The sequence below is a fragment of the Zootoca vivipara genome, chromosome 8 (genome assembly GCF_965207765.1).
Source record: "Zootoca vivipara chromosome 8, rZooViv2.hap1.1, whole genome shotgun sequence".
Taxonomy (NCBI): domain Eukaryota; kingdom Metazoa; phylum Chordata; class Lepidosauria; order Squamata; family Lacertidae; genus Zootoca; species Zootoca vivipara.
In genome coordinates, this window is record NC_142591.1 from 76,783,750 (window position 1) to 76,807,050 (window position 23,301).

The 23,301-nt window shown below is 46.7% G+C and overlaps 1 long non-coding RNA gene across 1 annotated transcript in view; it reads left to right on the forward strand.

The window, feature by feature from the left end:
* Nucleotides 1-19,926, forward strand: part of LOC118089976 (uncharacterized) — a 252,987-nt gene extending 233,061 nt beyond the window's left edge. The window contains exon 3 of the long non-coding RNA XR_015951693.1: nucleotides 19,076-19,926. This is a non-coding gene — a long non-coding RNA (uncharacterized LOC118089976). The remainder of the gene's footprint in view (nucleotides 1-19,075) is intronic.
* The last annotated feature ends 3,375 nt before the right edge of the window (nucleotides 19,927-23,301 follow it).

The window sequence follows — 23,301 nt, forward strand, 5'->3', positions numbered from 1 at the left end:
TTGACGAGAAGGCATTCCAAAGGGTGGGCGCCATTACCGAGAAGGCCCTCTGCCTGGTTCCCTGTAACCTCACTTCTCGCAGTGAGGGAACCTCCAGAAGGCCCTCGGAGCTGGACCTCAGTGTACAGGCTGAATGATAGGGGTGGAGATGCTCCTTCAGGTATACTGGGCCGAGATACCATTTTTTTATTATGCATTTCTGCCGATTTGTGCTCATGATGGTCTTGGGGCCATCATAAACATGGTTCTCCTGTTTGGAAATGTTTAAGGGTAGACAAACAACTTTGGGGGTTTCCCACAGGCACCTGATTGGCCTCTGCAAGAAGTGGATGCTGAACTCGAGCAGCCATTGGCTTGATGCAGCAGACTCTTCTTATGTCCTAATGCTTTGGTTCCAAATCAGTGCATGTCGCACAACTGCCTCCTGAAATTCTGCAACTTTTTACACCACAAATTTCAAGGTGGTTTCTTGCCCCGATAGCAACAGTGAAGTAACGCTGGGGAAACATCACAGAACAATGATTAAAGTGGAGTCATGTGTGGCTGGTCCAGTATGAATCCATCACTAATCCATCACTTTATTCCATCAATGTTGTGCAGCTAGAATCAACTAGGCAGCTGCAGCCAGCCTAGACCTGTCATCTGACCATGGCAACCTTGGCTGATTTTGTAAATCAGGATTAGCCCGTCCATGCAAAACAACCCCTTTAATGAATTGAGGGCAGTGGTCTTGATGAACCGCTTTTAGCATCTGAAAAAAAGATGCATTAATCATCTTGTCCACATTTGTAATCACACATAGAACATTCACTGCGATGATTCCTCTCTGGAAACAGCAGGCGTCAATTTGTTTCATTAGAAATGAATGAAATAATAACCTGCTTGGATGTGAGTAATCCAGTAAATATTGGCTAAATAATGTAAAGGTTTCTGTGGTTTTTGTTTTAAAAAGAATAGCCTCCATTAATGCATGGGCTGCCCAATCCAGCAAACTGGGGTCTGCATTATGAAGGAGAAATACAGGAAACTGTTTTATTCTGAGTCCGAACATTAGTCCATGTACTTATCATAGAATCATAGAATTGGAAAAGACCCTGTGGATCGTCCAAGCCCAACCCCCTGTAATGCAGGAATATGCAGCTGTCGCTTATGGGGATCGAACCTGCGATCTTGGTGTTATCAGCACCACGCTCTAACCAACTGAGCTATCAGGTCTATTGTCCCTTCTGGTCAACTCTTTGGACGCCATGTACCAGTGGTGTGAAAAGCCAGTGGCAAAGTAGGGTGGAACAGCGAGTATAAACATCACCTTTGCACAACAGATTCGTTTCTGCATACATCGATTATTCACTGCGATGATTCCCCTCCGAAAACAGTAGGTGTCAATTTGTTTCATTACAAATGAATGAAATAATAACTGGCTTGGATCATTTTGGCCAGCCTTTTCTGAACGCTTCCCAGCTCTACAACATCCTTTTCAAGGGGAGGAGGGCAGAACAGTACCAGATATTCCAAACGGAAGTCGCAGCACTGATTCGAATAACAACTCTATATTGACAACACCTACTCTTGATTGCAGGATCTAGTGCCGATTTGGATTGAAAGCAGACTGTTGCAGATGAGCACAAATGTTTCTGGTTTGAGAGAAAAAAAACTGCCTACAAAACCCTACCTTTTGTGTGTGTGCCTACAAACAGGTTTTGCCCTCACAGCCAGCCAGCTTTCCAGGGGCCTGCAAGCATCTCCACCCCCCACAGTGAGTTATCATCACTTGGTAAATGGTCTATTGGTATTCACGGAGAGACACTCCTCTTTCCTGTTTACACTGCCCAGTCTCATTTTAAATAATGAAATAGTCTGCTGTAGGTTCCTCCCTGGACATCTTATCTAGGTATTAATGATGCAGAGCTCTTTCAAATATGTGAGGCTTTAATAAACGCCTTTCAAACTGAGAGGGCACCTTTTTGTGCCTTTTTGCAGGGTGGCGGGGTCTTGAAGTCACCCCACACATTTTCCAAAGTGAGCCAGACCCCATCAATCACACAAGTATTGGCTCAGCTCCGAAGATAAGTTTTTAATTAGAGATATTTAAGGCTGTGATGGATAATGAGAACCGCGGGCAAGGTAGCATGGTGACGGTGTGATTAATATAAGGTTTCAATAAAATATTCATTGGAAGGAAGGGGAATCATTGCCAAGCCAAAGGGGGGGGGGTGTTCATGTGTGATAGGGGAACCCTCCTTTTAAGCAGTTTGGACACCATTTGGCCCTCTTTGTGTTTTATTAATTAATTACACAAGGTGCCCCTCCATCCAAACACACCGGAGTTAAACAGAAGAGGCAAAGAAAAGCACTGTGGAATCAGGCCAATAGCCATCTAGTCCAGCATCTTGTTCTCACAATGACCAACCAAATACCTATGGGACATCTTAAAGCAGGACCTTATGAATTCCAGCAACTTGTATTCAGAAGCATACGGCCTCCGAGACTGGATGTGGTGCACAGCCACCAGAACTAGAAGCCATGTATCTCTTTTAAAGACATCCAAGTTGGGGTCCATCTCTGCATCTTCTGAGAGCGCATTCCAAAAATTAACTGTGTGCTGTGCAAAGAGGGCTTTTTCATCCCGCCATCCCCGTCATGGTTGTTGTGGTTGCGGTGCTTACCTAACCTCCTATCATTGGAGTTGCTGAGGATTGTTGTTGTTGTTTAGTCGTTTAGTTGTGTCCGACTGTTCGTGACCCCATGGACCAGAGCACGCCAGGCACTCCTGTCTTCCACTGCCTCCCGCAGTTTGGTCAGACTCATGTTGGTAGCTTCGAGAACCATCTCGTCTTCTGTCGTCCCCTTCTCCTTGTGCCCTCCATCATTCCCAATATCAGGGTCTTCTCTTCTCATGAGGTGGCCAAAGCATTGGAGCCTCAGCTTCACGATCTGTCCTTCCAGGGAGCACTCAGGGCTGATTTCCTTCAGAATGGATAGGTTTGATCTTCTTGCAGTCCATGGGACTCTCAAGAGTCTCCTCCAGCACCATCATTCAAAAGCATCCATTCTTTGGCGATCAGCCTTCATTATGGTCCAGCTCTCACTTCCATACATCACTACTGGGAAAACCATAGCTTTAACTATACAGACCTTTGTTGGCAAAGTGATGTCTCTGCTTTTTAAGATGCTGTCTAGGTTTGTCATTGCGTTTCTCACAAGAAGCAGGCGTCTTTTAATTTCATGGCTTCTGTCACCATCTGCAGTGATCATGGAACCCAAGAAAGTAAAATCTCTCACTGCCTCTTCATTGCTGAGGAAAGAGACAGGGGCAAGGCAATGGGAAGGTCAGTGCAGTGCAAACACACCAGCAGGGTGTCATTGCTACCTCTCCTTCTCAGTGTTGCTGATGACGGGAGGTTAAGTAAGCGATGACACCCTGCTGACCACTACTGCCCTCTCCACGTGGTCATGGACACTCTCAAAGAACTCTGAGGGAGTGGTTAAATGTGCCTGCTTGAAAAGGGACTAAGGTGTGCCCTGAAATGCATTCCTAAGCTTTCTATATTTATGGTATACGGTATGCTCGCACCTGCCCTAGTTCTCTTTGGGAATCCAAAATAGCAAGCAGAAGTTTTATTTATAGATATTTCTCTGTTCTCAACCATTTAAATAAATAAATTTAAAAAAATCAAAATCAAATACTCTATTCCATTTAGTAGCAATCCCATCTGAAATGTCAGGCTCATCGCTGTGGCATTCTAATTAAGTCCAGGGCTTATTAGGCTAGGTTTTGTCATCTTGTAGATAAGGCTAAAGCTATTCATAGGTCTCTGTACTGGCAAAGCACTTGAAAAATGTTATTTTCCTAACCTACCAGCTGCCTAAGCAGCCTCTAACTTCATCATCAAGTCAAGTTTCACATCGTTCTCCTTATTAAATTCAAGTTTGAAATCCAGGGTTTTCCACCAGTGGTGTGGCATGCAAACAAAAGAGGCCAGGAAGGCAGCCTCAGAAAAGAGACCACAGACAGCTCCCTGCTCCGTATAAGAGCTGCAAATGAAAGTTATTAAGTTACTAGTCAGCCACTTCTCTTTCCTACAAAAAGAGCGATAATTTCCCTACCACTGTCACCAATGCACCACCTCTTCCAAACTAGTGGAAATTCAGTAATTGGTTTCTCTCTCTCCTGAGCAATGGAAATGTCACATTGAAATATATATATAGACTTGCTTCAGCCCCACTCAACATCCCTTCCCTTTCTCCTCCTTCTCTCATCATCCTTTAATTTTGCACAGACCGTCTAGCAATCCATCTTCTGGTCTGTGTCAAGCAGGTGCATGATCATATTTGTAATTCCACTGCCCATTAATCACTGCTGGGTGACCTGGACCAATCCTGATTATCTTCTACAACTTCTTTCCTTCGGCTCTGCCTCACCAGTGCTATGCAAACAGTTTGCTTTCCTCCCAGCTCTTGGCCTCGTCAAACTCAGACAGACAATTCCTTTCCATCCTTGGCCAACTGTCAGGAGTATGGGCAGAAGTCAGGCCTGTGGTGCTTTGCAGGACTGGGGCCTGCCTCAGCTTGTGCTGGAGAAGCAAGGCGTGGCCACACAGGTGAAGACCTCAGCTTGTGCTGGAGAGGCAAGGAGTAGCCACCCAGGTGGGGCCACTTGATATCTCACTGCACCTGGTGGCAGGAGCTGGGAGGGATAAAAGCCCAGCATTTCCCTTCAGCTCTTTGCCACAGCAACGCTATCCCTGCCTGGTTGCATCTGGCCTCTTGATCCTTGCTCCGTGGACCCTTGCCTTGCCGACGTCTTGATCCTTGCTCCGTGGACCCTTGCCTTGCCGACGTCTTGATTCTTGCTCCATGGACCCTTGCCTTGCTGACGTCTTGATCCTTGCTCCCTGGACCCTTGCCTTGCCGACGCATTGATTCTTGCTCCGTGGACCATTGCCTTGCCGATGCCTGAATCCTCGACCCTTGGACCTTCGCCTTGCTCCTTGTTCCTTGAGCCTTCGCCTTGCTCCTTGCTCCTTGGACTCTTGCCTTGCCAACGCCTGGATCCTCGACCCTTGGACCCTTGCTTTGCCTTTGCCTTGCTCCTCGACCCTTGGACCTTCGCCTTGCTTCTTGCTCCTTGGACCTTCGTCTCTGCCTTGCTCCTTGACCCTGCGACTGCCTGCTACTGGACCATCAGCCCTGCACCTGTTCCTGCTTCTGCACCTCCATCTTGCCTCTGGTCCTGACGCCCGCCGACCGGACCGTGACACCAACCAGCATGACAGAACCAGAATGAAGAAGTAGAGGAAGAGGAGGAAGAGGAATAGGGGAGGAAGAGAATATAAATGATGTACTGCTCAGTTGCCAAGGAGGTGTCTAAGACACTTACATTTATTTATTTAATATGTCTACCGCCCTTCATCCGAAGATCACCGGGCGGTTCACAACATAAAACTACAAAATGAGAACACAAAACGCATGATAAAAACAAGCAAGAACGCATTCACAAGTATAAAGCCAATTGCAAAAAATATAAACACATGTAATTAAAACACAAAATAAACCAATTTCATCAAATCATTAAAATAAAGATCCACAATTAAAACGGACAATAAAACAAGCCCATTAAAACAGTTGAACAATTAAAAGAGTTAAAGCAATTTCAGAGGATCAGGAGGTCAAGGGAATGCAGGTGTGTCTCCAAGAGCCGGCAGAATGCCAATACTGATGGTGCCCTGAAAGGCAAAGCACGTTTTCCCTTTGCACTTTGGCAGCATCCTTTCTCAAATTGCTTACCTTGACCTTGCAAGAGAAATCTATGGGTGTAGCCTGGCTGGGGGAACAATGCAATGCTTGTTGGGTTTCCTTGAACATGGTTATACCAGCGTGCCATCCTGATGGACCACTGGCCACACTCCACTGTGAACAACTAGAACTGGATTTGGGCTATGGCATAGGAACATAGGAAGGTGCCTTATACTGAGTCAGATCATTGGTCCACCTTGCATGGTCTACACTGACTGGCTGCAGCTCCCCAGGATTTCAGGCACTCTCTCCCAACCCAACCTGGGGCTGTTGGGGTTTGGGACCTCTTGCACTCATGGCTCATAAGAACATAAGAAGAGGTTGCTGGGTCAGGCCAATGGCCTAACTAGTCCAGCATCCTCTTCTCACAGTGGCCACATGGATGCCTGTTGGAAACCTTCAAGCAGGAGCCAAGCACAATGACCAACTCCTTCCAATTGTGGATACAGAACAGAGCCATAGCCCTCTCCTCCATAAATTTGTCTAAACCTCTTGTAAAGCCATCTAGATTGGTGGCTTCCTGTGGGGCCAAGTTCCATAGTTTAACTATGATGCAGTACTTCCTTATACAGTGGTACCTCGGGTTACAGACTCTTCAGGTTACAGATGCTTCAGGTTACAGACCCCGCTAACCCAGAAATAGTACCTCGGGTTAAGAACTTTGCTTCAGGATGAGAACAGAAATCATGCTCCAGTGGTGCGGCAGCAGCAGGAGGCCCCATTAGCTAAAGTGGTACCTCAGGTTAAGAACAGTTTCAGGTTAAGAACGGACCTCCGGAACGAATTAAGTTCTTAAGCAGAGGTACCTGTCCTGAATCTTCCAACATTCAGCTTGATTGGAGGTCCATGAGTTCCACTCTTCGTAGACAGAGGGGGGAAGTTTTCTCTACTCACTTTCTCCACCCCATGAACGATTGAATAAACTTCTCTCATGCCACCTCTTATTCACTTTATCTCTAAACTAAAAAATCCTGAATGCTGCAACCTTTCTTCATGGAGGTGACATTCCATCTCCTTGATCATTTCGGCGACCATTTTCTGAACCTTTCCCAGCCCTACAATAGAAGTGAGGCAATCCATAGCTGCCAAGTCTCCCGTTTTCCCCGGGAAATCCCTGTTTTTCCAGCTGTTCCTAGCTGAAAAAACGGATTTTTTTGTTTATTCTGACGCGACGGCCATTTTGGAACTGAGCGGAGCATGCTCAGAAGCGACTTTTGATGCTGCTCTGCCCAGTTCCAAAATGGCTGCAGTGCAACTTCTGGCGCGACGGCCATTTTGGAACTGAGCAAAGCAGCATCAAAAGTCACTTCTGAGCATGCTCCGCCCAGTTCCAAAATGGCGGTCGTGCTACTTCCGGTCTGCTGTTTCTGGCCTGGTCCCTTATTTCTCTGACAGCAACTTGGCAGGTATGGAGGCAATCAGAACTATATACACCACAGTTGCTGGATCAAGGCAATGGCTTCTACATATCCTTTAACACAGGATGATCCCGCAGCGATTTGCAGCCAGGACGTAACATTAGAAATTTGCTCGAATTCCTGACCTTTGTACACAGAAAATCCATCTGAATGTTCGTTTTTGAGAAGTATTGGCTCAGGACAGGTAGAGGTGATTGTATCGCTCTTATTTATTATTGATCTGAAGTGCAGAAACATATTCCTGCAGCAGTTTTATTCTTTTTCACACATTGACTTATCCCTGCAAGTTACCTTTGCCTTTTTAATAGGGGCGCTTCTCTAACAGGTATTGATTGAAGTGTATGCCACTGTATTTTATGTAAAGATTTCCTGACAACCGAAAATAAGAATCCGAGAGCAAAAGGCTCTTTGAGTGGACCTGGTGTTTTAGTGATGGCTTATAGTCAAAATAATAAGAGGCCAGGGGTTTATAGTACCTTTGTGGTCCTGTAGCAGATTCATCAAAAGAAAGAACAGATGCTATTGCCGTTGGATAACTTAAAAACCTCAATCACAGTGTTTTCAGGGGGGGAAAAAAACTCATGAAGGTTATTTATTATGTCCACTACACATGGCTGTTGATAGACACTTCATGAATGAGCCAGTGGGGTTTGCAATTTCAGATGACGTAACTGCGGTAAGGAAATGTGCAAACTACACCCTTGTGCAAATTAATTGAAACAAAGCATATTTTCTTTCTTACTCGTAATCCTGTACTCAAAACAAACACAGAAAGTCAGTTGATCACTATGGTGTTGGAAGCCTGCAGCCAATAGAAGGAACTATGCTCTCGCCACAATATACTGAGGTTCTACGAAAGAGAGCTGGAAAAGAGGTATCCTGACGGTACTGGGATATTGCAGCAGGACCTAGCCCCCTGTCACACATCGAAAGTGGTGAAGAAATTCAGGGCAGAGCAGCAAAGACAGGTACTTGATTGGCCAGGGAATTCCCCAGACGTAAATCCCATTGAGAATTTGTGAGCTATATGCATATAGACTATGGAAAAGCTCATTCAGGCACTGGTTCAAGTGTGGTACAGGGATCCGGAAATCAACAGGCACTGTTCAAAACTAGTAGACTCCATGTCAAACCATGTTCAAACACTGCTTAAAAATAGCGGAGGTCATATCCATTACTAAGGTACATATATGTGAGTTTTGTACATGCATATGTGAGTTTTGTACAATTTGTTTTTTTCCCAATTAATTTGCACAAGGGTGTATGTGTGTATGCATTGAGTGTGGTGTGTGTGCATTGAATGTGTGATGCCACATGCATGCGACAAGCCCCCCTCTCAATGTTGTGCAGAATTTGGTGCCTCTGATACTCAGTACGGACTCCCCCCCCCCCGAAAAAACCCCACACATAACAAAACCACAAACTATTACAGAAATAGGAGAACTTAAAATCGGATGAATGAGTGACATAGATGTACAAATCCATCAATTCCCATGCAGAACACAGCCCATGCTCCCCGGTAATTGTATTTTGCGGGGGGGGGGGATCAGTAATGATGGACAAACTGCCTTTCATAGAAGCTTGACTGATCTTCTTATCGAGAAACCCCTGGGCTAAGTCAATCATCAACTGACTGCAAAGGGGAGAGAAGGCTCCCTCTTCCATTAAAAAACAAAACTGAGCACTAGGATTTAACTTTAAACATTTTAAATTCTCAGCTAGCTATTAAGCCCTTAATAGTATCTTAAAACATTTAATAGCTATGCAGAATCTACAACATTTAGAAATTCCAGCGCTTAGCGGTTAATGGGGAAATTGTGCAAATTAGTAAGTTTTGCACACAGCCGTCGCAAACTTTCTTCTGACTCACCCAGAGCGCTAAACGCAGGAATGTGGTGCAACAGGTACAGGAGGCGACAGAGTGGTGAAGAAGTGGTGGAGAAATTCATGACAGAGCAGCAAATACAGGTACTTGATTGGCCAGGGAATTCCCGGGACGTAAATCCCATTGAAAACTTGTGGGCTGTATGCAAAAATCACCTCCGTGCTGTAGACTGTATGACTATGAAGAAGCTCATTCAGGTGCTGATTCAAGTGTGGTACAGTGGTACCTCTACTTACGAATTTAATGCGTTCCGAACGCACATTTGTAAGTCGAAAAAATTTGTAAGTCGAATCCCATAGGAATGCATTGGGAGAAAAAAATCGTAAGTCGAAGCAACCCTATCTAAAAATTCGTAAGTAGAAAAAATCCTATCTAAACCACATCCAAGATGGCGGACGGAGCTCCGTTCGTAAGTAGAAACACTCGTAAGTAGAGTTATTCGTAAGTAGAGGTACCACTGTATATGGATCCGAAAATCAACAGTGACTGTAGTAGCAGAACTGTAGGGGGAACAAAGTGGTTGTGATCTCCACTCTGGGAGCCCACAAGTTTGCACCAAACCATAGTTTCTTTCAGCACCATGCACAAATCGCCACACCAAGGACCCAGACAATCTATGGATGTCCCAACAGACATGTTGTCAGGCACTCATCAGGCCACAATACACAGCTGGTGGGCTGCATTTAGCTTGGTGGATTGCAAGCTGTGCTGTGCCCTAAAAGATCTTTTTGTGGCTGCCGAATGTGACTCCAAATATCAGGGAGATGCTCTGGGTACCACCCCTCTGCAGGCCTTTAGGAGGTTTGGCTGATCAGCACTGACTTGCAGCCACAGAAGCAGAGATGTAAGATGTGTCAGTGAGGAAAATAGTAGCGTAATTATTTACATTCCCAAGCTGTTCTGAATTATAGAGTGTTTATCTGAAGTATCATGTTAATGGAACTACTAGGAAATCAATACAAGGACTGGGCCTGGGTGCCATTTAATCTGTTCTCTCTGACCATACATCAGGGAACTTTATTTCTCTCTCCAGAATTACTCAGGCAGCCCTATCATCCGCCAGGCATGCTGCCGTGATTGCAATACCTCTAAGAGTTGACAGGCATTGAAATGCTAGTTCAGATTCACCAACACTATCTGTCCAGGCTACCCATTTGAGAGATTGCTGGTTTCCCTTCCCTTTTCAAGCCCTTATCTACTACCTTCAATAATCTATGTATCATATTGCAGTTGTGGCATTGAGACATCTCACAATGATTAGCTGGAGTTGCTCAAGGAATGTGCCTTCCAGTTTCTGTGAGTGTAAGGGAAGTTGTCAGTTTGGTTGGGACTAAACCTCTCACACAGACAGACTGGAGGTTGGGAAGGGGTTCTAGGAGGTGTCGTGATCTGTAGGGACACCCACCACCAAAGAGGGTGATGTCCTAAGTGGTGTTAGAAACTGAGATATGAAAGCTAGGAGCTAAATGGCAGCTTAAACCTAGGCTATGGGCACAACAATGGAATGTCTAGGTGCTTTTTTTTAAAAAAATAACAAGAATGCAAAGCTGAAAATGAATGAACTGCAGCTAAAATATTATGTTATTCACATGGTCTAGTCCTTCCCCTGCCCACCCCACTAATATTCTTAAGAGCAGGGGTCAGCAAACTTTTTCAGCAGGGGGCCGGTCCACTGTCCCTCAGACCTTGTGGGGGGCCGGACTATATTTTGAAAAAAAAATGAACAAATTCCTATGCCCCACAAATAACCCAGAGATGCATTTTAAATAAAAGGACACATTCTATTCATGTAAAAACATGCTGATTCCCGGACCGTCCGCAGGCCGGATTTAGAAGGTGATTGGGCCACATCCGCCCCCCCGGGCCTTAGTTTGGGGACCCCTGCTTAAGAGGGTCTCTTCTCCAGTCTTCAGAGAGTAGCTGGAAGAGGGGAGGCAGAAAAAGGTCCTCCTTTCCTCCACTCTGCAGTTTTAATCTGAAATCTTAGGCTCAGTACTGTGCCCAGAGCTTAGAAACTGCTCACACTAATGAAATTCCCTGTTGCAAAATGTGCCTAGAACAATGGGAATTTCAAACACTGGTCCTAAGCAAAAGAAGGCCAGTAGTTCCTTGTCCCCCAGGTAGGCAGGACATCAAAGCAAGACAAAGCAAACACTTATGGTTTCCCGCAGCGATTCCTGAGAGCTACAACTTGTTAAGAGTGCTGAGAGTTGTTAGGAAACTCCCCAATTCCCCCTCCAGAGCTACAGTTCCCAGAGTCCCCTGGGCAGAGGGATTGTTAAACCGATCACCTTGGTGGCCAGGTGTCTGCGCAGATCACAGTATGAACGTGACCAAGCTGTCAGCCCCATGGAAGGAAATCAAGGTGTGGGTTCAGGACCACAGACAGCACTCCTCCTGACTGAAGCCAAACACAAGTTATCACGGCAACATCCTGGGGTAGCAAGCTCAGTTTTAAAGCAGGGCTACATACCGTAATCAGGAGGGGAGGCCCACTCACCTGAGCGCTGCCTCCAGGCCAGTTAAAGGGCCAGCGCATCACCTCCTTTGAGGTTATGGGCTTTGCCACAGTGGGGATCTTTCGCAAGGCTTCCCTTGATCCCACAAGGAGTCTGTGGGCTAGCTCCCAGAGTCACATGGCAGAGGTGTCTCCCTGGAGCTCAGAGGAAGGGAGTTGGTCTCTGGAAGAGGCCAGAGTATTGTTCTATCCCTCTTTGGAGCTTCAGTTTGCTGGAGGACTCCAAGTCTTGGTTCAGGGCCTTGATACCAGGCAGGGAGCATGGAGTAAGGGGGCCTGAAATAAGGGTGCAGGGAAGACAGTGGGTTGAGAAAGAGGAGCCTGGAGGAAGGAAGGAAATTTAAGGGAAAGGAGAGAAGAAAATGTAGTAGGGAAATGAGCCAAGAAAAATCTCCACTGTAATGGGCATCCCAAGCCCTAACACCCACCAGAGAGGTCCTGTTGGTGGCTCTTGCTGACAGGCAAAGCCTGTCGTCAGGTGTTGCAGGGCCTTCTCAGTGGTGGCACATCACCTGTGGAATTTGTTGGCCTTCCTCCTGTAGCTTCAAAAGGCTTCCTCACTGCTGAGTTTTAGATGGATATACCTCTCCACTCAAGCTTTTGTGAAAGTTTGATGTAGCTCAGAAGTAAGGCTGTTCTTTGGCAGTTGCACAATTTGGGTTATTTTTTTTAATGTTTTGATTAATGTCTCTGTGGTTTTATTGTACTTATTGTTTTAGATGTTGCCTCCTGGTGGACGAAGGTCAGCTGGCGGATGTATTTATCTGCTATGCTTATGTTTCCACCCTTTCCTCCATGGAGCTCAAGCTGGCGTGCATAGTTCTTCTCCTCGCCATTTTATCCTTACAACAACTCTATCAGGTCGACTAGGAGGAGAGAGTGGCCCGGGGCCAACTGGTGAAGTTCATAGCAACTGAAGAAATAAATGAATGAATGGGGGTGGCGCCGAGGAAACTTCACAGTAGTTAAGATGAGGAGGGTCTCTGTGCAATGGGAAGCGGGACAGAATCATACTGTACTCAGAAGGCCAATTGAGATTAGGTTGGTTAAATGAAGAAAGACATAAGGGGAGAAGGCAGGGGGTTGGACTGGATGGCCCTTGTGGTCTCTTCCAACTCTATGATTCTATGAAAGTAAGACCCCAATGAAACAGTGGTGGAACAATGGAACTGAAGAAAAGAATCTCATCTTTGCCATGCACTCAGAAGGTGGCTTCCAGGAAAATGCCTTCCTCTTTCTTGATTGGTTCCCCCCATGTACATTATGGAGGATAATAATGCTTCAGGAATTGGCAAATCTGTCAATTTCAGTTTCTCTCAGTTTTTCCTTTTCCTAGTCCTAAATTCAAATCTGCACATCTGCTCATCAGGTTTTTCTTTCAAAAGCCTTCATGAAAGGTCAGCATTATAGTGTGAATTTCTCATAATATTTCCCCCCTATGCAATTTTGCCTAATATGCACAATTTTGCAAAGCACTTTCCCCTAATGTATTGTGTTTTTGCATGCTATTATCATTAAACTTTTTGGTTTTTATGCATGCTTCACTTTAGCACATGCATTTTTTAACCCATTACTCGACTGGAGAACTACATTGCAAAGTTCAGAAAAGTGTGAATTTCAAAAGGCGGCTGTGTTTCATAGAAGCATAGAATTGTAGAGTTGGAAGGGACCCTGAGGGTCATCTAGTCCAACCCCCTGCAGTGCAGGAATTTCAACTAAAACATCCATGACAAAAGGCCATCTAATTTCTGCTTTGAAACCTCCAAGGAAGGAGAGCTCACAATCTCCCATGGGAGCCCGTTCCACTGGCTAACAGCTCTTTCTGTCATAAAGTTATTGTGCATTGTTTCAGAGAGTGCAAATGAAGTAAGATCACCTTGAAATAAGAGCTGAATAAAATTCCTCTCTCTCCACCCTCCATTCCTATCATACTTGCAGGGCAGTTGCGAGTCCGGGGATGCATGCAAACGTTCGCAAGCACTATACAAATTTTGGAAACTGATATCCTACACATTCATGTTTTAAGTCAGGCATCCCCAAACTCGGCCCTCCAGATGTTTTTGGACTACAACTCCCATCATCAGTAGCTAACAGGACCAGTGGTCAGGGATGATTGGAATCGTAGTCCCAAAACATCTGGAGGGCCGAGTTTGGGGATTCCTGCCTTAAGTGGTGAGAGCAAAAGAGCCCATTGAGCCTCCCTGCAGCTGAACTAGGGCCATCCCAGCCTCACATGTGACATGCAGGAGAGAATGTGAAGGTCCTTGTATCTCAAAACACAACCCTGGGAGACTGAAGAGGCTGCCTCGGTTTCCAATTAGTTTGAGAAAGATGTGCTCTTTGTGACTTCTCCTTTATGCTTGTTTGAGGGAAAGGAGTTAATTTAGCTACAGTTAATTTCATGCCCTTCATAATGGTCCCAATTATATCTTCCTAATTATTTCGAGGCCTCATGTGCTTTGGTCGAGTGCCTTTTTTCAGAAGGGGATATTAAATAACTATCATCTTCCTCATTAATACAATCCAGCAGGACGCAATAAAGAGAAACGAGAAAAAGAGACGGGCAAGGGATGGAAATGTCGAGGGGCAAGGCAGGATATGTTGTGCAAGACTGGGCGTCCTCTGGAATAGTATAATCCTTTTTCATGAATATAATAATAATAATAATCTTGCATGTGGCTAGTTAAGACAGGGGACACGATGGCAAAAAATAGCCTTCTTCAGTGGCATGTGACATTTCGGTGAACGAAGGCAGAGGAAGGAAATGTTTAAAACTTGATTGCTGGCATTTATTAATCTTTGTTTTGAGAGCTAGCCTGGTTCTTGTGAATTCAATGGCTCTCGAGACGATGCTGGAAGGCGATCTGAAATGCGGCAGCTAATGGGAACCAATAAAATAAGCATTAAGTAAACGTTTGTTCTTGCTTGCTGTTTTCAGAATAATGGCGACACTGCTAGCAGTGGGCTAAAACTGCCTGCTCCCTCATATGGGTGCTGGGTCTTAACTGCTAAAGTTGGAGGCAGCAATGCTTTTGAATGGCAGTTGCTGGAAACCACAGGAGTGGAGAAGAACGTCCTCATCCTTGGGTCCTATTTATGAGTTTCCAACAGGCATCTGGTTGGAGCAGAAGGGCCATGGCCTGATTCAGCAGGTTTCCCCTATGTTCGTTTAAAATCTAAAGGTCAGTTCTGCAGGTATACTGATTTCTGCCTGTGGCTACTTCTATATCACTGCTTGTTGTTGTTTAGTCATTTAGTCATGTCTGACTCTTCGTGACCCCATGGACCAGAGCACGCCAGGCACTCCTGTCTTCCACTGCCTCCCACAGCTTGGTCAGACTCCTGTTGGTGGCTTCAAGAACACTGTCCAACCATCTCGTCCTCTCTCATCCCCTTCTCCTTGTGCCCTCCATCATTCCCAACATCAGGGCCTTTTCCAAGGATTCTTCTCTTCTCATGAGGTGGCCAAAGTATTGGAGCCTCAGCTTCACGATCTGTCCTTCCAGTGAGCACTCGGGGCTGATTTCCTTCAAAATGGATAGGTTTGATCTTCTTGCAGTCCATGGGACTCTCAAGAGTCTCCTCCAGCACCAGAATTCAAAAGCATCAATTCTTCGGCGATCAGCCTTCTTTATGGTCCAGCTCTCACTTCCATACATCACTATCACTGCTACACTGCCACAAAGGTGTTTTTTTTTAAAAAATGCAATTAATTAGAGAAAAGAGCATCTCAATAGAATGTGGGTAAAGTAAAGTTAAAGGGACCCCTGACCATTAGGTCCAGTCGTGACCGACTCTGGGGTTGCGGCGCTCATCTCGCATTATTGGCCGAGGGAGCCGGTGTACAGCTTCCAGGTCATGTGGCCAGCATGACAAAGCCGCTTCTGGCGAACCAGAGCAGCACACGGAAACGCCGTTTACCTTCCTGCTGTAGCGGTACCTATTTATCTACTTGCACTTTGATGTGCTTTCGAACTTCTAGGTTGGCAGGAGCTGAGACCGAGCAACGGGAACTCACTCCGTCACGGGGATTCAAACTGCCGACCTTCTGATTGGCAAGCCCTAGGCTCTGTGGTTTAACGCAGAGTGTCTGTGAGTATTTATAGGCAAAACCAGCACTTCTCTGCAGGGATTTTTGTTCCCATACTGGCATGTTTTGAAAGTGACTCACCCATGAGAATGAATGATATGAGATGTTCTCCCTGTGAATGAATGCTTGGGAGGCATCGAAGGGACACGATGCTGGCTGCAATACTTCAAGGATAGGGAACCCCAGGTCCAGTTCCCACCTAGGCCCCTTTATCTGGACCTTGATACTCCTCCACATCCTCCCCCACTCCTCTGCTTCATACTCTCCTTGGGTGTTCTTGCCAGGTCGGCACATGCCCCTCTCCGCCATTGGCAGAGGCAGCTTCCTCACGCGGTAGCCCACTGCTGGCAGCTGGTCACAGCTCCACACCCAGGTCCAGCCTGACCCATGTTGGAGGCACCTTTACTCTTCTCTGTTGGGCTCCGGCATGTGAGTGCACCCTCCACCACTTTGCGAGGCTGCGATCAGACAGTCTGACCCCAACAGCGTGAGTACCCGCTTCAAATCAGTCCGATCAGACTGATTTGAAGCAGTGGTGTCGGCAGTGAGGGCTGGGCTGGTGCCGCCGCAGCGGGCTCTTTCCACCAGCGTGCACGTGCCTGGTCCCTGGCATGCATGCACCTGCCCCGGGCAGCGGCAACACCTGCTACACTACTGAGGGTATGGCCCATCTTTGAGCTGACCTTAATGGGTTAACAGGGGGAAGAGCTGAGATTGAGAGCTGATTGGCTCTCTGCAAGGTAGGCTCGCCCATGAAAGGCAGCCTTAGGAGCTTGAGGGAGAATGGGGAAGCTTCCTGCACATGGCCTATTTTTAATAAGCCCTCGAATCTACTATTTCTCAAGTGGCCCCCGTTTACCCCATAAACTGTGCCTGGCTTCTTTATTTCCAATCTCCTAATGCAAAAGTCCCGATAACACTTTACTCTGAGCACTGAACGGAAATTTGAAGGGGAAGGAAAGAGAAAGACCTGAGGTTCGAGCCCTATGGAGCTCAATGAACAACAGTCTTGGCAGTAGTCCATGGCTTCACTCGGTAGAATGAATAGAACAGCCCCCCTGCTTACTCCATGTTGAAATGAGTGATCCAATGCTATTACCATGTAAAGAGCACTGTCGTTCCCAATTGGACCATTCAGTCCAGGATCTAAAATTACCTAACTGCACTACTGCATGACATAAAGATAGCCTCACCAATCCACCACCCTCTGCCCCCCCCCCCGCAAAAAACCCATCCAGGCCATGTATTTCTGACTTCTAACAGGCAAGAGGGGATTTCTGTTTGCTGAGTCACTTCTTGGCACAGGCTTGCGCCTTCCACGACTGTTTTTAGCAGATGAGATGGGGGGCGCGTGCCGGTCCCCCTCCGAGGAAGCAGTCCGCCTGCATTCACGCCGAGGCGGCCCAGGATGCCTCCAGCCATGAAAGGGAAGGAGATGAGCTATTGGGGTGGAAACAAAGAGACTGCAGGGTGATAGTCGGGGAGGGGAGAAGAAAGTATAGGAGGCTGGAACGAGGCAATAAAGAAGTGCTTGTTCCGTGGAAACAATGACTCCTTTAATCTGGGATGCAGTTTGCAGGATGTTTCATCAGCCAAGCACCTGCTGTACTGCTAAGCAATGACAGGCACAAAACGAGTCTGCCCCAGCCAGGTGAACACCAGAGCTGGCAGCTCGCAGATGAAACGCATTTGGCAAAGTTCCCGGAGCTGAGCTCCATTCCAGATTAGGTTCAGCTTCCACTTGCAAGCGAGGAGTGTGTTACAGCCATCGCTGTCCCTCCTTAACGGATCAATACTTCGTGCCCAAGATAGCTCAAGATGGGGGGGAATGGAGGGAGATCTTTATCACTGTGTCATTTTCAGCAGTGGCGTGCAGTCAGTCGACTAGGGGGACTAGGCTGCTCCCCTAAATGTTCCCGGTAAATCAGAGTATTAAGGTATTAAAGCCTGGAGCCCCCTTCCCAAATCTGGGGAGCTTCTGCCCGGCTTAGGGAGGGAGGTGCAATGCTCCGATGCCTGCCCAGTGGTGGTGAAATGGAGTGGCTGGTATCCTGCCATGCCTCCAAGATGTTCAGGGGAGTAGACCTGGTTCTACGCCCCCCCCATTTCTCCCCTCACAACCCTGTGAGACAGTTTGGTTTAATGGTTAAAGTGTTCGACTAGGACCGGGGAGACCAGACTTCGAATCCCCACTTATCCATGAAGGGTGACCTTGGGTCGATGAGTGCTTCTCAACCTAACCAACCTCACAGGGTTGTTGACAACCATGGATGCCACCTTCAACTTAGTGGTGGCCGGTGCCCATCATGAATGGTAAGGCAGAAGGTTAGGAGCAACAGTAGGTGGGGGCACAGCTTGGCAGAACCAACTCACTCTGGGTTTGACCCTATTCTCTCACCGTTGAGCTCACCAGTCTGCGGCAGCTAGACTGGTGACTGGGAGCGGCCATCGAAAGATCATTGAAAGATCTACATTGGCTCCCAGTACATTTCCGAGCACAATTCAAAGTGTTGGTGCTGACCCTAAATGGCCTTGGTCCAGTATACCTGAAGGAGCGTCTTCACCCCCATCGTTCAGCCCAGACACTGAGGTCCTGTGCCGCGGGCCTTCTGGCGGTTCCTTCATTGTGAGAAGCCAAGTTGCAGGGAACCGGACAGAGGGCCTTCTCGGTAGTGGCGCCCGCTCTGTGGAACGCCCTCCCATCAGATGTCAAAGAGAAAAACAGCTACAAGATTTTTAGAAGACAACTGAAGGCAGCCCTGTTTAGGGAAGCTTTTAATCTTCAAACGTTTATTTTATTCTTCTGTTGGAAGCCGCCCAGAGTGGCTGGGGAAACCCAGCCAGATGGGCGCGGTATAAATAAATAAATTATTATTATTATTATTATTATTATTATTATTATTATTATTATTACTCTACAAGGGACAGCACTGATGCTAAAACAACAACAATCTGAGAGAGAATGACCGAGGCACCAGATCATTCATGGAGGATACAGCTCTTGATGGTTGCTAGCCACAGTAACTATGCTTGGCCTCCACAGTCGGAGGCGGCCAATGCTTCTGAATATCAATTGCTGGAAGCCACAGTGTGGGAGGGTGCTGTTGCGCTTACAGTCTTGCTTACAGGATTCCCACAGGCATCTGGTTGACCATGTGAGAAGAGGATGTTGGACTAGATGGGCCATCGGTCTGATCCAGCAGGTTCTTCATATGTTCTAATCCAGTTCACTTCATGGCCGAGTAGAGAACTGAACCTCGGTCTCCCCATTCCCAGTCCAGCACTCTCACCACCACAACTTTTTGTGTCTGGATTTTTACTTCTTGAAATATGGCAACCCTAGTTTAAGGACATACATTTTGAAACAGGTATCTGAAGAAGTGTGCATGCACACGAAAGCTCATACCAAAATAAAAACTTAGTTGGTCTTTAAGGTGCTACTGAAGGAATTTTTTTATTTTACTTCGATCCAGACCAACACGGCTACCTACCTGTAACCAGAACTATGGAAGGCACCACATTGAGCCGCATGAAATGGAAGTCCATCGTATCTGAAGAAGTGTGCATGCACACGAAAGCTCATACCAAAATAAAAACTTAGTTGGTCTTTAAGGTGCTACTGAAGGAATTTTTTTATTATACATTTTGAAAGATAATGTAAATAAACTCAGCACCAAACTGAACAGCATGTTGGGAAGTAATACTTCATGGCCACCCTAAATTAAACTGTGTTTCTTATTTCTCCCGGACATCCCGGTCTTAAGGGGTCAATTTCTAGTTTCAAAAGCCAGTCTGGCCTATTGGGAAAGGTTCAGCTTTTGATGTGGTAACTGCAGAAAATGCCAAGTGAAAGGAAACTAATATATGTTTCCTCTCTAAAGAGACAGGTGTGCGATTCTGTTGCCTTAAGGGCTGGCGTTTAACAACTGTGGCTCCCAGACAGCAATCAATGGTTTGAGGATGGTTTATATAAATCACATTTATACTTTCTTCTCACCCAGAGGGAATCTTGGCAGAGATGCATCTTTTGAAGGCACAGACTCCCAGGCACAAATGTCATGTTGCATAATTGCTTTCAGAAAATCGGTGCCACAGTCAAAAAAGCCTGAGCTGACTTAACGACAGACTTCCTTCAATTGCCCTGGGATGTTAAGTGGCATTTCTGTGGGCATAATGTTTAAATACAGTACATGAAGCCAGAGACGGGCAGGATTTTGAGCTGGGGAGGGAAGGGGGGAAGTGTAGGAAATAGCAGAGGCTGGATTTCCTTTCATCAAGTTGCTCAGGGAACCAGAACCCACCTTTGGCCATGGCATAGCCTCTTCCAAATCTTGAAATAATAAAAATTAAAATAATAAAACCCCTAGTATTCAAGGATTTTTTTGAATTCTAAATTTAAAGGGCCTTTCTAGTCACTGTGGGCAACCATGGCAGGAACCAGACATGCTGGCTCATGCGCAACATTGTGGGCGGGGGCAGTCGCACATGTGTGATGTCACATGCACGATGTGTGGCGTGTGTGTGTGATGTCACACACGTCACATGACTGCCACAGATGTGCCGCAGGCCGGGGCAACTCAGCATCTCCTAAAGTGGCAGAGGACTGGTAAGAAAGGGGTGAGGGTGGGGTTTTCCCAGAATGCCTGAGAACAAGGACTCTGTGGCCCTTTCTCTGAGACCAGGCACAATGGCGCAGGTCCAGTAAGGGGCCACAGAAATCAGACTTCTCCCCTTTTGCTCAGAGTCACTGGTGGAACACTAATGGTGCATACACTTCAAGCGTCCCGATTTTCCCGGGGCATCCCAGAATTACAAAAGCCACCCTGGCTTCTGATTTGATCCCAGAATGTCCTGTTTTCTCCATCTGCCACCCTTGCCACCAAACTCAGGGAGGAGGGTGAGCTGGCAGCTAACTTCTGTAACAGTGTGGCACCAAAAGACAAGCATCCCGGTTTCCAACAGAGGAACGTCGGAGGGTATGAAGGTGACAAGAAACAATCTTTTAGAGTTTCTGGTCCATGGTCTCTGCTGGCTTCAGAGACAGCAATAAAGTACCTTGCCAAGGGGGCAAGTGAGCCTAGATACAATTTAAAGTATTGGTGCTGACCTTTAAAGCCCTAAATGGCCTCGGTCCAGTATACCTGAAGGAGCGTCTCCTCCCCCATCGTTCTGCCCGGACACTGAGGTCCAGTGCCAAGGGCCATCTGGTGGTTCCCTCACTACGAGAAGCTAAGTTACAGGGAACCAGACAGAGGGCCTTCTCGGTAGTGGCACCCACCCTGTGGAATGCCCTCCCATCAGAGATCAAAGAGAACAATTACCAGACCTTTAGAAGGCATCTTAAGGCAGCCCTGTTTAGGGAAGCTTTTAATGTTTGATGGATTTCTGTATTTTAATGTTTTGTTGGAAGCCGCCCAGAGTGGCTGGGGGAACCCGGCCAGATGGGTGGGGTATAAATAATAAATTATTATTATTATTATTATTATTATTATTAGCAAGTGCTTGACCCGACTAACTGCTGGCAACAGACTTACTGCGGAGACCAGTGAATCAATGCCATGTTCATAACACACATTCTGAGTTTATTCACAGGGCTTCTGGAAACTTCTGAGTTGCTCCATAACAATGGGGAAAAGAGGTTTATTACATACAAGGTTGCAAATCAATAAGCCTTGTATACCTGAAGGAGCATCTCCACCCCCATCGTTCAGCCCGGTCACTGAGGTCCAGCTCCGAGGGCCTTCTGGCGGTTCCCTCACTGTGAGAAGTGAGGTTACAGGGAACCAGGCAGAGGGCCTTCTCGGTAGTGGCACCCACCCTATGGAATGCCCGCCCATCAGATATCAAGGATATAAATAACTACACAACTCTTAGAAGACATCTGAAGGCATCCCTGTACAGTGGTACCTCGGGTTACAAAGCTTCGGGTTACAAACACTTTGGCTTACAAACTAAACCAGAAGAAGTACCTCGGGTTGAGAACGTTGCCCAGGATGAGAATGGAAATTGTGCACCGGCGGTGCGGTGGCAGCAGTAGGCCCCATTAGCTAAAGTGGTACCTCAGTTTAAGAACGGTTTCGGGTTAAGAACGGAGCTCCGGAACAAATTAAGTTTGTAACCTGAGGTACCACTGTATAGGGAAACTTTTAATGTGCAATGTTTTATTATGTTTATACATATGTTGGAAGCCGTGCTGAGTGACTGGCAACCCAGTCAGATGGGCAGGGTACAAATAATAATAATAATAATAATAATAATAATCAAACACCCACAGTTAAACGCAGATTATTTTTGCCCTTAATGGCTGGGCACGAGAGCCCTGTCATGTCACGGGCATTGCAATTGACACGAGATGGCCATCTGGGAAACTGGAAATGCCACATTGGAGAATGGGCAGGACAAGACGTCACCAATAATGGTGTCATCTCCCCCCCCCCTCTGGAGCCTGACGCAGAGAGAGATGCCTTGTTCCTATTAATATTTCATGTAGCCAGCTGGCCCCCTGATGGAAGGAGCCAATCCCGGCGAACCTCATTTTAACCTCCTTCCTTCTTCTTTTTTTATCATCTTATCAATGTGATCGAGTTGATGGATACTATTTAATGGAACGTTTTCCGCAGCCACCCCACCCCACCGCAGCCACACCCACCCCGCTCCCACAATCCACCCCCCCCCCCCGCAGAGGCTGACATTCATCAATTGAGGAGGTCAGTAATTTGCATCCAGCTGAGTGGCTGCCTGGCTTTAATGAGATGATTTGTAATCCCCGGCACTGCACTGCGGAACTGTTTGGGAAAGGATGCGCACTCACGAGCTTACGATCACACCCCAGCCAAGCCAGAGAGAGAGGGAGAGAGAAGGAGAGAGAGAAAGAGGAAGGGAGGGAGAGAGAGAGAGAGAGAGAAGGAGAGAGGGAGGGAGAAAGAGAGAACATCAGCCAAGAAGAGAGTGCTCAGAGATCAGAAAATGGAAGCTGAGAAGGTCTGGCGTAAGGAGATTAATGCTATGTAATACAATCACACCCAGTCTGGCTGATGCAAGCCAGCGCAAGTGTTGTCACCTGGCATCAGGCAGCCGGTCTGGGCTGGTGCTGCTTTTCTTTTTAGGAACGGAGGAGGCCACCTTATACGGAGGGCGGCGTTCTTCCCGATGACCTGTTTATCAAGCGTCCTTCCTAATTTCTTTACAGGGAGATTACTAGGCAACCTTTGCCTATTTAATGAGCATTCTTTCTTTTCTGCTTGCAGGGAGGTTAGGCGACATCAAAGCAAGTCCTAGCCCACGTTTCCCAGTATATTTCCCCATCACTTTTCTAACATTCTTTTTTTTATTCATTTTTTTTATCCTGGCCTTTGTCCAAAGATCACAGGGTGGTTCTCAGCATAAAAGTACAAAAGGAGAACGCAAACTGCACGATAAAGCGGAACCAGGAATAAGCCCATCACCTCCCTTCCACCAATACATTTAAAAGGCCACAGAATGTTAATCAGCCAAAGGCCTGGTTATAGAGAAACATTTTTGCCTCGTGTCTAAAAATATATAAGGGAAGCCCAAAGCTATAAAACAGAGCTTTCCAAACTTTTCATGCTGGCGA